The sequence below is a fragment of the Oncorhynchus masou genome, chromosome 31, assembly GCF_036934945.1.
Source record: "Oncorhynchus masou masou isolate Uvic2021 chromosome 31, UVic_Omas_1.1, whole genome shotgun sequence".
In the NCBI taxonomy this organism is placed as follows: Eukaryota; Metazoa; Chordata; class Actinopteri; order Salmoniformes; family Salmonidae; genus Oncorhynchus; species Oncorhynchus masou.
In genome coordinates, this window is record NC_088242.1 from 10,415,715 (window position 1) to 10,428,214 (window position 12,500).

Consider the following 12,500-nt stretch of genomic DNA (forward strand, 5'->3'; position numbering starts at 1 on the left):
GGGAATGGTCATAAAGGCCCTCACACCACAGATTCAGCAATGTGGACAAACAGGCATAAAGGCCCTAACTCCATATCCAGGAACAGGCCTCTTTCTGGGCATGAGAGTACACATAAGTACACTAAGGAGATAAAGGAACAGAACATCTGAACAGAATGCTACTGGTGGAGTAGAACTGTCATGGACAGAAGGTGGCTTTTTTTTCTTTAATCAAATACGGGGATAGCTTGGTAAATTCAGGCGGGAATATTTTCCAGATTATAGGGCCTCTATGGGTAAATCAGAAATGAGAATTGTTCTTGAATATGGGTGTCGTGGATTTGTCTGTGTCTTGTTGAGTAGTTATGGAATTCATGTGGCTGTAAAATAGTTTTTGAAGAAAATGGGTAATAAGTGATTTAAAGTGGCATAAACAAACTGAGCAACTTGAAAATAATTAATTCATTAAATATTCAAGAGCACATATTTTCAAAAATGGTGCTGAATGATCTCTAAAACCAGCAGATGAAATTATTTCTGCAGGCGATAGTTTTGGTATGATGTGTGCTGGTCCATATAAGGTTACAGTAACTGATGAATAGGAATATCATTGTGTATTAAAGACTGAGAGCAGTGCTTCTGTTTAGGAGACATCTCATTTTGCCAAGTATTCCTCATTTTTGGACCATCTCAGAGGTTATTGTCTTTATGTGTGGTTTCCGTGTCAATTCATCATCAATCAGAACACCAAGAAAGTGGGTTGTACAGGCATGAGTACAACAACTATATTATCAATATGGACCCCTATATAATCTCTATAGTTTTTATTTTCTTTAATTTTTAAATTACCTTTTTTTGTTGCTGTTGATTCAGTGACAATTATTTAATTTTAAACCGCTTTGAGATATTACATAATTCATCATTAACAACACTAATAAGGTTATTTAAATCTTTCTGAGAGTAAAACACTTGTATCATCAGCAAATAATACCTGGGAAAGATCTTTGGATGTATTGTCAAAATCATTTAAATAAATCATAATTAATAGTGGTCCAAGAATTGATCCCTGCGGCACACCACACTTAATTTCTTTGTAATTTGTAAAGTTTGCTGGAACAACAGCTTTCTGAATTGAAATAATTTTGGCCAATTTCAGTTAATAGGGCATAATGCCCTTAGCAAATTATAGATTCAAAATGGGGACAAGAGGTATGATAATGTAATCAAACATTTCTTTAGCCGGCTTAGCATCCAATCTGTCGTGATCAGAGGAAGTGTTTTTCAGAGATAATAAGATGTCACGCACCTCATTGACACAGGGGTAAATTGAAACTTGCTAGATTGGGACAGATTCATACATTTTGTCTTCTAAAGCAGGCCTAATTTCTTTGAAAAACAGATTACATTTGTGTTTTACTGTTGTTGCATCAGAAGTAAGTGATCTGTGGACTAGGAATTCATTGGGGAAGGATTTGGGTTTCATCTTTGTATTGAGGATTTAATTGATAGTGCCCCGTAGTGCTCTCATATTGCTCCTATGCGTTGACAGTTCACTGTCATAGTATAATTTTTGGGGTTGTTCTAGTAATTTGCTAGAATTTGTTCCTATATGTTTTGAATCTCAGATGGTTGTGTGGAATAAGCTTTGAAAGATAGAGGTTAGAGCGTTGGGCCTGTAATCAAAAAGGTTGCTGGTTCAGGGCGACCAGGTGAATAGAAATATGCCGATGTGCCCTTTTGAGCAAGGCACTTAGCCCTAATTGCTCCAATAAGTCACTCTAGATAAGAGTCTCTGCTAAATGGTGTATGTGTAAAAGAAAGGGATGCAATAATACCATTGGTCAGCCATGTTTGTTTTTATCTTAGGCTGTACTTTTGGTAGTTAGTAGCACTTTTAGTAGCAAGATTGTAAGAACTGGATGTGTCATTCAAAAACTGTGTATAGGCATGCTAAGGATCAACAGCCTCTAAAGTCTCATTCCCAGATTGTCAGATGATTATATTGATTCTATGCAGGTTGACTATCCTATAACTTTGTTGATTGATGACATGAACAAGTCACACAGTCTGAGACAGCATCCTAAATGGTACTGCTTCTACACCTGCATTGCTTGCTGTTTGGGGTTTTAGGCTGGGTTTCTGTACAGCACTTTGAGATATCAGCTGATGTACGAAGGGCTTTATAAATACATTTGATTTGATTTGATACTGCATTCCCGTCATAACACGTTTGAGAGTTGGTTGGTCCTCTGACTTATGAGTTTGCTTCCCCAATATTCCTGCATTGGTCACAAACCTGGCTGTTTATTGAATATCTGTGATACCGGTCCCCTTTATAACCACAGAAATTAGAATAGTCTTCTCCTTTTGTGTTTCTTAGCCTGTTGATTGTTTCTAACACTTTTCTGTTTGTTCTCTCCTCTCTGTTCCTCTGCTTATTTAGCTACTAATTTCTGCCATAATTATTGCACACGGCGAGGGTTTCATTTCATGAGGGTATTATACCTGGAACAGATGGGAGCTAATATTGTAGCTATCAGTAGAATCAGACGTCTTTGCACTCTGGGAGGGCGACACTGTGGAGTAATGAAGAGGTCTTTGTGTGGGCAGGGCTTCGCCAGGAGGAAGGGTAGTTCCATCTTGTCGAGGTTGAGCTTGAGGTGGTGGGCCCTGAGATATCTTCCAGGCACGCGGAGATGTGTGTCGCCGTCTGGGTGTCAGAAGAGGGGAAAGAGAAGTTGAGTGTCATTCGCATAGTAATGATTGGAGCAGCGGAGTCAACTGACTTGGTGTATGAAGAGGAGAGGGCCTAGAACCGAGCCCTGGGGGACACAAGTAGTGAGAGTATGTGATGCAGACAAAGATCGTCTCCACATCACCTGGTAGGAGCAATTTAGGATGCAATCCAAGAGTGTGCAGAGCCTGAGACACCCAGCCCTGAGAGGGTGGGAGAGGACCTGATAGAGCCTGAGACACCCAGCCCTGAGAGGGTGGAGAGGAGGATCTGATAGAGCCTGAGACACCCAGCCCTGAGAGGGTGGAGAGGACCTGATAGAGCCTGAGACACCCAGCCCTGAGAGGGTGGAGGGAGGAGGATCTGATAGAGCCTGAGACACCCAGCCCTGAGAGGGTGGAGAGGAGGATCTGATAGAGCCTGAGACACCCAGCCCTGAGAGGGTGGAGAGGAGGATCTGATAGAGCCTGAGACACCCAGCCCTGAGAGGGTGGAGAGGAGGATCTGATAGAGCCTGAGACACCCAGCCCTGAGAGGGTGGAGAGGAGGATCTGATGGTTCACAGTATCGGAGGCAGCAGATAGATCTAGGAGGATGAGAACAGAGAAGAGAGAATCAACTTTGGCAGTGTGGAGAACCTCCGTGACACAGAGGAGAGCAGTCTGGGTTGACTGACCCGTCTTGAAGCCTGACTGGTTCGGGTCAAGAAGATTGTTCTGTCAGGGATAACAAGAAGGTTGATCAGAGACAGTATTTAGAAAAGAAAAGAAAGAAGGAGTACAGGTGTATCGTTTTTGATGTCAGATGAGTCGAGTGTTGGTTTCTTGAGGAGGGGAGTCGAGTGTTGGTTTCTTGAGGAGGGGAGTCGAGTGTTGGTTTCTTGAGGAGGGAGTTGAGTGTTGGTTTCTTGAGGAGGGGAGAGACTCAGGCCATATAGATGTCAGAGTGGATGTAGCCAGTAGTCAGGGATGAGTTGATGAGGGAAGTGAGGGTTGGGAGAAGGTCTCCAGAGATGGTCTGGATAAGCGAGGAGGGGATGGAGGAGGGAGGAGGGGATTTAGGAGAGAGGAGGAGATGGGGGAGGGAGGAGGGGATGGAGGGGGGAGGAGGGGATGGAGGAGGGAGGAGAGGATGGATAAGGGAGGAGGGGATGGGGTCGAGCATTCAGGTTGTTAGGTGGCCCGACCTCACGAGTCACAGGTTGTCACCTGGAGAGAGGGGAGAAAGAGGTCAAGGTTGAAGGGTAGTTCTGTGTGAGTGGGACCTGTGTACTCAATAAGCTGATTAATGGAGGGGGAAGGGGTGAAGGAATAAGGACGGAGAAGAAGGTGGAACAAAGTTTCCTAGGGTTGGAGGCAGACGCTTGACATTTAGAGTGGTAGAAAGTGGCTTTAGCAGCGAATACAGAGGAAGAAAAGAGTGGCAGTGACAATATGGAATTCAAAGAAGAAGAGTGAGAGATTACATTTCCTTAGGGGCATGGGAAATGTAGGGTAAGGGTTCATAATTAGAACAACATTGTGGCTTGGCTTAGCCTGATAGATGATCAGCGTGTGTGTGTGTGTGTGTGTGTGTGTGTGTGTGTGTGTGTGTGTGTGTGTGTGTGTGTGTGTGTGTGTGTGTGTGTGCGTGTGCGTGCGCGTGCGCGTGCGCGTGTGTGTGTAATGTTGGCAGCCCTGCAGTCAGGTGACTGGCCTGCAACTTCATTCTTCAGGCTGTCGTTGCCAGGCCAGATGTATGGTTGCCATGGTGGCGTCTGTTAGCATGCTAGCCACAACAGGGAGCGTTGGGATGGGCTGAGTTATCGATAGGATGGACCCGGGCTTGTGAAACAGGACAACCTAATGATGCCTGAATAAAATAATACGCAGCGTGGCAGCACAGCAGACAGCCCTAATGAATAAACATTATTTAAAGGGATATCACAGAGACTGAACAAATTAGACAGCCTGGAGTTATGGAGCTACTCAGGTAAAGAGGGAGGGATGGAGAGAGGGGAAGTAGATTAGAGAAAGAGAGTGAGGGATGGAGAGAGAGGGGAAGTAGATTAGAGAAAGAGAGTGAGGGATGGAGAGAGGGGAAGTAGATTAGAGAAAGAGAGAGAGGGTTGGAGAGAGAGGGGAAGTAGATTAGAGAAAGAGTGTGAGGGATGGAGAGAGGGGAAGTAGATTAGAGAAAGAGAGTGAGGGATGGAGAGAGAGGGGAAGTAGATTAGAGAAAGAGTAGTGAGAAAGAGAAGGAGGGATGAGAGAGGGGAAGTAGATTAGAGAAAGAGAGGGAGGGATGGAAACAGAGGGGAAGTAGATAAGACAGAAAGAGACTTAAGGGATGGAGAGAGGGGAAGTAGATTAGAGAAAGAAAGTTTTTGTAGGGATTTGGAGAGAGTTGGGAAGTAGATTAGAGAAAGAGAGTGAGGGATGGAATAGGGGAAGTAGATTAGAGAAAGAGTGAGGGATTGTGAGGTGAAGGGAGAGGTGGAGGAACTGTGTTTTTAGATTAGTGAAAGTCAGTGAGCATGGGTGGGTGTCTGCGTGAAGTAGATTAGAGAAAGAGAGTGAGGGATGGAGAGAGCCTCTGGGAAGTTTTAGATTAAGAGTGGAACAAAGCAGTTGTGTTGATGGAGGAGAGGGAAGTAGATTAGAGAAAGAGAGTGAGGGATGGAGAGAGGGGAAGTAGATTAGAGAAAGAGAGTGAGGGATGGAGAGAGGGAAGTAGATTAGAGAAAGAGAGTGAGGGATGGAGAGAGGGAAGTAGATTAGAGAAAGAGAGTGAGGGATGGAGTCTCTCTGAGAGGGAAGTAGATTAGAAGAGAGTGAGGGATGGAGAGAGGGAAGTAGATTAGAGAAGACTTCCAGTGAGGGATGGAGAGAGGGGAAGTAGATTAGAGAAAGAGAGTGACACACCATGCACTTGTTAAAAGCTCATTTAATAGGAGCTCTTGATTTTGGGATGGAGAGACAAATGTTATCCTCATATTAAAGAGTCTGATACAGAGATTTACTGGTGGATCACAATGAAAAGAGAGCCTGGAAGTAGATTAGAGAAAGAGAGTGAGGGATGGAGAGAGGAAGTAGATTAGAGAAAGAGAGTGAGGGATGTTTTTGAGGGAAGTGATTAAAAAGATGAGTGAGGGAGGAGAGTGAGGAAGTAGATTAGAGCCACAACTGAACACCACCTGCAGATGGAGAGAGGGGAAGTAGATTAGAGACCAAAGCAGTGAGGGATTTGATACATCTTTAGATAAAGATGAAAGAGAGTGAGGGATGGAAAAACAAGAAGTAGAAAGAGAAAGAGAGTGTAGGATGGACAAAAACAGGAACAATAGATTACCCAACACAAAACAGGTGAGGGATGGGAGACAATGACTAAACCTGTAGATTGAGAAAGAGAGTGAGGGAAACACAGAAACAGACAAACAAGACATTAGAGAAAGAGAGTGAGGGATGGACCAAACAAAACATAGAAACATACAAAGCAAACTATGGTGAGGGATGGACAGAGGCTCTGGAAGTAGAAACACCTGAAGGTTTAATGTTGAGGGATGGAGAGAAAGGGAAGTAGATTAGAGAAAGACAAGTGAGGGATGGAGAGACGGGGAAGTAGATTAAAGAAAGAGAGTGAGGGATGGAGAAAAAGAGGGAAGTAGATTAGAGAACGAGAGATGGGGATCCCCTCTGGGTAGATTAGAGAAAGAAAAAGGGAGGGAGAGAGGAGTGAGATTCAAGTTTGATGGGGGATCCCCTCTGGGTAGGATCTAGATTAAAAAAGGGAGTGAGGGACTGGAGATCTGAGGGGAAGTAGATTAGAGAAAAAGAGTGAGAGGGATGAGGAGAGCCTGGGGAAGTAGATTAGGAGAAAAAGTGAGGGATGGAGAGGACTGAATTCAGATTTGATCTGCCTGGGGATCCCCTCTGCCCAGGATCTGAGGAGAAAAAGAGGGAGAGAGGACTGAGTACAACGTTAGAGAGTGAGATCCCCTCTGCCTGGAGGGATCTGCAGTGATGAAAACAGAGGAAATAAATAAGACAGGATATTACCTTTCTGGGGATCCCCCACCTTAGGACTTAAAACGCTATTTTGGCTGTTCTGCTTTGATCTGCCTGGGGATCCCTTTGCCGGTCTGTCTTTTGCAGGAGAAAAACAGGGAAATGTTTTTGTAATTATTTGTCTGGGGATTGGGAATTTCTGCAACTGTTAAAGCTGGGCTGAATAATGATTGTGGGATCCTCAAAGGTTTCTGCAGGTGAAGGTAGAGGGGAGAGGACTGTTTTTGGGGTTTCATTCTGAATGGGGATCACTTAGCATGGTAGGATCTGTCAGGAGAAAAACAGGGAGTGAGGACTGAGATTCACATTTGATCTTGGGGATCCCCATGGTGTAGGATCTCAGGAGAAAAAGAGGGAGAGAGGACTGAGCCTTTGATCTGCCTGGGGATCCCTTCATTAGTTTTCTCTTTAGGAGAAAAACAGGGAAGAGGTTGTGATTGATGTGAGGGGTCTGGGGATCCTCTATCTCTGTGGTAGGATCTGCAGGAGAAAAACAGGGAGAGAGGACTGAGATTCACATTTGATCTGCCTGGGGATCCCCTCTGCCCGGTAGGATCTGCAGGAGAAAAACAGGGAGAGAGGACTGTGTTCCACATTTGATCTGCCTGGGGATCCCCTCTGCCTGGTAGGATCTGCAGGAGAAAAACAGGGAGAGAGGACTGAGATTCACATTTGATCTGCCTGGGGATCCCCTCTGCCCTAGGATCTGTCAGGAGAAAAACAGGGAGAGAGGACTGAGATTCACATTTGATCTGCCTGGGGATCCCCTCTGCCCGGTAGGATCTGCAGGAGAAAAACAGGTCATGGACAGGGATTCATGTTTGATCTCTGCTGCCCAGGATCTGCAGGAGAAAAACAGGGAGAGGGGAGATTCACATTTGATCCCTGGGGATCCCCTCTGCCCGGTAGGATCTGCAGGAGAAAAACAGGGAGAGAGGACTGAGATTCACATTTGATCTGCCTGGGGATCACCCTCTGCCCGGTAGGATCTGCAGGAAAAAACAGGGAGAGGGACTGAGATTTTGATCTGCCATGGGGATCCCCTCTGTAGGATCTGCATAAAAACTGAGTCTGACTGAGATTTTGATCTGCCTGGGGATCCCCTCTGCCCGGTAGGATCTGCAGGAGAAAAACAGGGAGAGAGGACTGAGATTCAGTATTTGATCTGCCTGGGGATCCCTTCTGCCCGGTAGGATCTGCAGGAGAAAAACAGGGGGAGAGAGGACTGAGATTCACATTTGATCTGCCTGGGGATCCCTCTGCCCGGTAGGATCTGCAGGAGAAAACAGGGAGAGAGGACTGAGATTCACATTCGATCTGCTGGGGATCCTCTCCCCAGTGTCAGGATCTTCAGGAGAAAAACAGGGACCAAAGAGCTGAGATTCACATTTGATCATCTTTAATAAAGATGACAGGAGAAAACAGGATATGGACAAAAACAAGATCTGCCTGGGGATCCCCTGCCCAAGGATCTCTGGAGTAAAAACAGGAAGAGTGGACAGGGATTCACCCACAAAACCCAACACAGGGAGGCCCCTAAATATGGATCTGCAGGAGAAAAAGAGGGAGAATGACTAACACCTTCGATCTGATTGGGAACCATCTGCCAGGATCTGCAGGAGAAAAACAGACAAACAAGACATCCAACATAGATCTGCCTGGGACCAGATCCCTCTGCCTGGTAGGATCTGCAGGAGAAAAACAGGGAGAGAGGACTGAGATTCACATTTGATGGCCTGGGGATCCCCTCTGCCTCTAGGATCTGCAGGAGAAAAACAGGGAGAGAGGTTTAATGTTCAAAGGGGAAGGGGAAAGCTGTCTGCTAGGATCTGGAGAAAAACAATGGAGAGAGGACTGCCTACAGTATGTGACTCTGCCTGGGGAACCCACAAAAAAAGGATCCTGCAGGAGAAAAACAGGGAGAGTGGACTGGGATTCATGTTTGATCTGCCTGGGGATCCCCTCTGCCCAGTAGGATCTGCAGGAGAAAAACAGGGAGAGAGGACTGAGATTCACGTTTGATCTGCCTGGGGATCCCCTCTGCCCAGTAGGATCTGCAGGAGAAAAACAGGGAGAGAGGACTGAGATTCATGTTTGATCTGCCTGGGGATCCCCTCTGCCCGGGGTTGCGTCGATTATCTGCTCCCCGACTTCCTAGTCTTGTACCTCCAACCGAAATGGAAAGCAGTGAATGATGATATAAGGTATTTAAATGTCAGCTATCTAAAAACCAATTTAGCCTGACAATACAACCGGTAGCTATGAATGCTTGACAATATTCTGTCTTTTGTGATATGTTTCAGAGTCGATGGGAGTGCACACCTTCACAGCAATGTTGCCAAAGATCTGCAAAACAGCTGGTATGACACAGATTTACACAAACCACTGCCTCCGAACCAACTTGGTCCAGAAACTGTCGGATGCCGGACTAGAGGCAGGATATAGAACGTCTGTCAGAGGACACAGATCAGAAACCTCTCTACAAAGTTACTGGAGGACAAATCTGGAAGCCAGGAAGCTTTGGAGAACTACTCTCTCTGACAACACAGCAGCAGCTCCCCCAGATAGAAGAATGGCATCCATATCCAGCAGCTTGGAGCCAACAAACGACAACATGGGCAGACAAACAACAAACAACAACATGGGCAGACAAACAACATGGGCAGACAAATAACAAACAACAACATGGGCAGACAAACAACAAACAACAACATGGACAGACAAACAACAAGGGCAGACAAACAACAAACAACAACATGGACAGACAAACAACAAACAACAACATGGGCAGACAAACAACCTTGGCAGACAAATAACAAACAACAACATGGACAGACAAACAACAAACAACAACATGGACAGACAAACAACATGGGCAGACAAACAACAAACAGCAACATGGGCAGACAAACAACAAACAAAAACATGGGAAGACAAACAACAAACAACAACATGGGCAGACAAAAAACAAACAACAACATGGGCAGACAAACAACAAACAGCAACATGGGCAGACAAACAACAAACAACAACATGGGAAGACAAACAACAAACAGCAACATGGGCAGACAAACAACAAACAGCAACATGGGCAGACAAACAACAAACAACAACATGGGAGGACAAACAACAAACTGGGCAGACAAACAACAAACAACAACATGGGCAGACAAACAACAAACAACAACATGGGCAGACAAACAACAAATGACAACATGGGCAGACAAGCAACATGGGCAGACAAATAACAAACAACAACATGGACAGACAAACAAGAAACAACAAACAACAACATGGGCAGACAAATAACATACAACAACATTGACAGACAAACAACAAACAACAACATGGAAAGACAAACAACAAACAACAACATGGACAAACAAACAACAACATTGACAGACAAATAACAAACAACAACAGGGGCAGACAAACAACAAAAACAACAACATGGGCAGACAAACAACAAATGATAACATGGGAAAAAAAATCAGTCGTGCACAATAAAAGGAAACATCCAGATCAACAGATAATACATCATATATTAGTCGCTCTAGAAGTGGTGCCAATGCTCTGTTTTTGCATAGAGTTAATGTAAGCTAGCTATCAAATACAGCAAAACCTGTGGTTATGTTGCATAGCAACCAGTCTAGCAACAAGACATTTTTCCAGATTACACATTACACTCACAAAAGTGACATTTGAGACATTTCAAATTATAACCAAGTTATACTATTGGCTGTGTACAATGTTGTAAAAATGTGTAAATAGTTAAACTACAAAAGGAAAATGAATAAATATACAGTTGAAGTCGGAATTTTACATACACTTAGGTTGGAATCATTAAAAGTTGTTTTTCAACCATTTCTTGTTAATAATTAAGACATCAGTTAGGAAGTTTAAGTCGCAAATGGGTCTTCCAAGTAGACAATGACCCCAAGCATACTTCCAAAGTTGTGGCAAAATGGCTTAAGGACACCAAATTCAAGGTATTGGAGTGGCCATCACAAAGCCCTGACCTCAATCTTAGCGAAAATTTGTGGGCAGAACTGAAAAAGTGTGTGCGAGCAAGGAGGCCCACAAACCTGACTCAGTTACACCAGCTCTGTCAGGAAGAATGGGCCAAAATTCACTCAACTTATCGTGGGAAGCTTGTGGAAGGCTACCCGAAACAAAACCCAAGGTAAACATTTTAAAGGCAATGTTACCAAATACTAATTGAGTGTACAGTTGGGCAAAATAGTATTTAGTCAGCCACCAATTGTGCAAGTTCTCCCACTTAAAAAGATGAGAGCGTCCGGTAATTGTCATCATAGGTACACTTCAACTATGACAGACAAGATGAGAAAAAAAATCCAGAAAATCACATTGTAGGATTTTTAATGAATTTACTTGCAAATTATGGTGAAAAAGTATTTTACAACATAAAGAGAGACAGAGAGAGAGAGAGAGAGAGAGAGAGAGAGAGAGAGGAGGAGAGAGAGAGAAAGAGAGACAGAGAGAAACAGTGAGAGACACACATAGAGAGAGACAGAGAGAGACAGGGAGAGAGAGAGAGAGAGAGAGAGAGACAGAGAGAAACAGAGAGAGACAGAAATAGAGAGAGACATAGAGAGAGACAGGGAGAGTCAGAGAGAGAGAGAGACAGAGACAGAGAGAGAGAGAGAGAGAGACATAGAGAGGGAGAGAGAGAGAGAGAGAGAGAGAGAGAGAGAGAGGTTGGGGGTCTGGTAAGGGAGGGACGACCCATGTCAAGAAAAGGTCTGATGTGTGTGTGTGTGTGTGTGTGTGTGTGTGTGTGTGTTTATTAGATTTGAGCATCTCTCTCCTGGCGTTTTATTGAGGGACAGAGAGACAGGGCACTGATTGCTTGTGTCATCTCTCATTCTTAACGCTTGTGGCTTTTTTATTGCAAAACCGTGGGTGATCATAACTCAATTAAAATAGACAGACCAAACTGGGTTTTTGTCTCATGTGTCTCACTCTCTGTTTCTACCCATCCTCCTTTCCTCTACGTTCAGATAGAAATATACTACGTAGGACAAACATGCCTGTCTGACATGAAGCATAATCAATCACGCCAGTTCTACTTGTGGCACTTCTATCTGCAACGATCGACAATCTACTGAACGTGGCCCTGGTAGTCCCCAAAGACACGGAAACCCTGCGCTATAGTGTTGTATATCACATATCTTATTTTAAACCATACTCAGCATGATACACTGATTTGCCAACAAGCACTAACCATTATCTCTCCTTCTCTCTCCCTCTCTCTCTCTCTCTCTTTCTCTCTCTCTCTCTCTCTCTCTCTCTCTTTCTCTTCAATTCAATTCAAGGGGCTTTATTGGCATGGGAAACATGTGTTAACATTACCAAAGCAAGTGAAGTAGATGATATACAAAAGTGAAATAAACATTAAAATGAAGAGAAAACATTTAACATACATAAGGTTCAAAATAATAAAGACATTACAAATGTCATACTATGTATATATACACTGTTGTAACAATGTATAAATCCGTTTTGTTTTCGAATTCTTTGTGTATCTGTGTAATCTGAGGGAAAAATGCTTCTCTAATATGGTCATACATTGGGCAGGAGGTTAGGAAGTGCAGCTCAGTTTCCACCTCATTTTGTGGGCAGTGAGCACATAGTCTGTCTTCTCTTGAGAGCCAGGTCTGTCTACGGCTGCCTTTCTCAATAGCAAGGCTATGCTCACTAAGTCTGAACGTAGTCAAAGC

General features: G+C 44.2%; 1 protein-coding gene across 4 annotated transcripts in view; it reads left to right on the forward strand.

Moving 5' to 3' along the window:
- LOC135523401 (RNA binding protein fox-1 homolog 3-like) overlaps positions 1-12,500 on the forward strand; it is a 706,321-nt gene that overhangs the window by 534,746 nt on the left and 159,075 nt on the right. The gene's annotated exons all lie outside the window — the stretch shown is intronic.